The sequence below is a fragment of the Eublepharis macularius genome, chromosome 7 (genome assembly GCF_028583425.1).
Source record: "Eublepharis macularius isolate TG4126 chromosome 7, MPM_Emac_v1.0, whole genome shotgun sequence".
Taxonomy (NCBI): Eukaryota; Metazoa; Chordata; class Lepidosauria; order Squamata; family Eublepharidae; genus Eublepharis; species Eublepharis macularius.
In genome coordinates, this window is record NC_072796.1 from 59879912 (window position 1) to 59883844 (window position 3933).

Genomic DNA, 3933 nt, shown 5'->3' on the forward strand with positions numbered 1-3933 from the left:
ATCTCAGTGTGATTGTATCAAGATTCTCTTTGGGCATCACTCAGCTGATGAGCATCCTCTCCTGTACATTGGTAAAGCAAAGCACCATTTAAAAAAAGGCAACGTGATATGAATAGCTGTACAATCAGGGGCAGTTTTCTTTCTTTTTCTAGTTTATCAATCCACAATAGTGTGCGGATAATTTAGTGGCGGGGAAAGATACAAAAGACACAAAGAACTGAAATTGTAGTAACCTGTGCATGTACACTGCTGTGTAATTTAAAAAAAAATGGGGAAAATATGATACAATGGAAGATTCCATTTTGGAATCAGCAGCAGTTAATCTAGAACTCCAAGTATGGGGGGAAATGTGGATGAGGAGGATTTGAGAGCCTTTCTAGTTAGAATGGTGGGAAGACCCCACTTTTAAAATCATATTCATGAAATTCATTGACAGTGCAATCCTAAGAACATTTCTGCAGGAGTAAGCCTCATTAAATAAATTTGAATTGGATTCACATTCATTTAGAATAGCTTTCTCAATGATCTTGAGACAGTCATTGTTCAGAACAGCTCTCTTAGTGATCTTGAGACAAGTCAGTCATCTCCTAGCATGCTTTATCTCACAAGTTGAGTGGAAAAGAGGAGGAAGAGGCCATTTTAAGAAAAGGCAGGATAAAATATAACATGATGATGATGATGATGATGATGATGATGATGATGATGATGATGATGATGATGATGATGACGACGATGATGATGATGATGATGATAGGAAACATATACAAACATACCAAAGACTAATTATAGCGGTATGTCAGCTTAGTTCTACTCTCATAGGCATCTTTGTTCAATTTTCAGAATTTTAAATTGCCATTTTAGTGGCAAATAAGATGAAAAGCTTATCCCAGCTCAATCAGAGTAAAGATGATTTTGATAGAAATTTCACAGTATATGAATAGCTTGATGGCCGTAGACCAGTGGTAGATTTCCATGTGCACAGCTGTGGTTTTCCTGCTGTTGACTATGGAACACCTTATGCTCATGAGCCTTTAGAAAAAAAATGGATCTTAATTGGACTCAACTGTTGTCTGGTTCATAGCCAAATTTAATCCAAAATCACTCATGCTAATTGACAAGGTAACCACCTTATCAGAGAATTATGATATCTGACACATGTGCCAGGGCAAGATGCATCATTCTTACACCTGCATTTATCAGTTAGTTAAGTAGACCCACTTGGGATTGCTTCTCTAGTTCTCCCTGCCTCCTGCCCATTGCTCACATCCATTTTTATTGAATATGCCTCTAGAGATCCAGGGATTTCAGCTTCAGGCTGTAATCAAAGTTAAAAAATATTGAATTATATGGTCTCCCCTTTAAAATGAGTTCATCATACATACACAGCTGTTTTTCAGTTAGTAGTTTCAAACAAACAATTCTTCTCATCTAGGCAGATGTTTATGAAGGTTTGTCCTGCTGGAAACCAAGACTAAACACTTAAAAAAAAACTTGTCGATCAGCCTTTGATAGTTAGTGAAACTTTGTTATTTAGCAATAAAATAAGTACTATTAGAACAAATAAATCAACTACTCCGAATAATATCAGGTATAGGCTTGATATTTTTTTTGCTGCTTTAAGAGTATACAGATGATTGCAATTTCATTTGTGGATTCAGTGGTACAGACCTGAACAATGATAGAACATTGGATAAGTTTTCAGTGGTTGTTATTGTAGCATCCTCTTTGATGGACAGAGGCCCAAGATTAGCTCTGAGAGACTACCTTAACCAAATAGGCAGAGATCAAGGCAGAAGTGACGTGACAACCAGATGGAATTGAAGCAGACACTACAAAGCAGAACCAATACAGCAGTTTAGCCACAGACAGGGGACAGACATGCCTAGCAACAGACAGGAGTGGGTGGCAATGCAGCAGTGAAATTGCAGCAACTGAGGTACCAAAACTATGAAACTACACAGTCTCATGGGAGAAGGGAGGGGGCGTCGAGTATTTAAAATCAGGTTTACAAGGACAAGGAGGGCATCTCAATGTTCTCTTGCAGCCCACCAATGGAGATCACAGAGGAAGGGAAAACTCTACATAATGAGACCATCTCACTTGCCACTTATGGGAGGCCATTCAAAGGGAACAACCAGAGGTTGAGTGAGGAACTCTACATTGGACAACTGGGGCTATGATAGCATAGCTTTTTCACACAGCTCTCCATTAGCTAGTTTTCCGACGTTCCAGCTCCAATCTATTGTACTCATCTTTCATTTCAGGTCAGAATTACAAGCCACTGAAGCTGGCACTCCAAGCCTAGGGAGTGAGAAGTTACTTTATTAACATCATTAATTAGTTCCCCCAAATGTTGTTAATATAGAGTCTCACTTGTTGATTAAGGTGTTCAGATTTGTGTCATTTTCATGGTACTAATTTAAGAAATGTCATTTTAAAAAAGCTTCTATTGTTTTGAAGATGGATTTTTGGGGACATAAAACATATATTTTAAGACTACTGCTCATAGATTTATTGTTGCTGTTCTCAACCTTGGGGACAGATTTTGTTAAGCTTTACTCTAGCTTGTGCACTCCAATTGATACAATTGTGTCAGATGTAAAATTCATTCCTGTTATGGCTTGTCAAGCTTACATCTGCCAGCCAGAGGCTTGTGCTGAGTTGAGATAAGTAATTTTATCACTTTATTTTCCATCAACTGCTGGTATGATTCCACCCCACCCCCGCGATAGTGAACTCAAAGAACATAATGAAAGCTGTGTGATTATTGCATGTGTTCTGGAATTTATAGTATGATATAGTTTTTACCAGCATTTCTCTGAAGCATGTGTAAAATTCCTTGTGAAAGAATCTCCATAGAGGGTAGCCAAGGGAAGAGGGACTCCAAATATATGTGTGCCATAAGGTTTTTGTGGCTATTAATACATATACATGGATCCTACAAACCATGAGCTTGTTTTTACTGCAGTGGATCTTTTCTTACTTTCCGCTGGATGCCTAGTAAGACTTCTCAAATGACAATACTGAAGATCAAGGGAGCTTAGTGGATAAAAAATAACATGAAGCTTAGAGGACTGCAGAAAGGAGGGAGAACTGGCTAAAATCACCCCACCTCCTTGCTTCCACGGATGGGGACAGCACAGCAGAGCAAGTTTTCTGGTGGCACAAGAGCCAAGGGTTTCACTTTACTATCTAGGAGGACAGAAAATCCCAACCTGACTGCAAAATGCTTCCTTTTTACCTAATATTTCCAAAATGTTAAATCTCTTCCTTTCTGAAGCCACTTTCCAACATGACTGTAAAACCTGCCCTTAGTCATCAACAATTAAATTCACCGAGGAACCTTCTGGTCATCAACAGAACAAAGGAACCATCAGGTCGTTCAGAGCTGCAGAGGGGAAAAAGGGGGATTAATAAATCCCCATATTAAACTGATAAGAACAGATACTACACTCCATCTTAGCCAAAAGGCCAAGAAGCGATGAATAAATCCCCATATTCTGAACACAGGCTTCAATTCTTCTGGTTAAAAAACTTTCATCAGCAAAATAATAATTTTTGACATGAACAACTCTGGTCCACAATTAAAAGAATTTGTATGAACTACCAATAGTTGCATTAAACAGTTGAACTCCTCAAATTCTCCTGGATCCATAAGTGGAATACATGTTCAGCACAATCTTGAGGGCCACTGAGGTGGAGGTGGCCAGCTGTCAGTGCTACAGCAGCACCCCTTGTCCATTCTCAAAGGGAACCCACGAAGACTGTAGACCTGGAAACATCACCAATAACAGTGCTGCCATACCCATAAGACATCACAGGGGTGCAATGGAGCAGCTGTGATGTATGGGGGAAGCAACTAACCACAGACATCGACAGGGACCTAGCCTCAGGGACACATGAGCAGGATGTACTACCAGACCACACTCATAG

At 39.4% G+C, this 3933-nt stretch overlaps 1 non-coding gene across 1 annotated transcript; it reads right to left on the bottom strand.

Moving 5' to 3' along the window:
- Positions 1-3300: 3300 nt before the first annotated feature.
- On the bottom strand, positions 3301-3483 carry LOC129334128 (U2 spliceosomal RNA). The gene has a single exon (XR_008597475.1). It is a non-coding gene; the product is annotated as a U2 spliceosomal RNA (small nuclear RNA).
- Between the last annotated feature and the right edge of the window lie 450 nt (positions 3484-3933).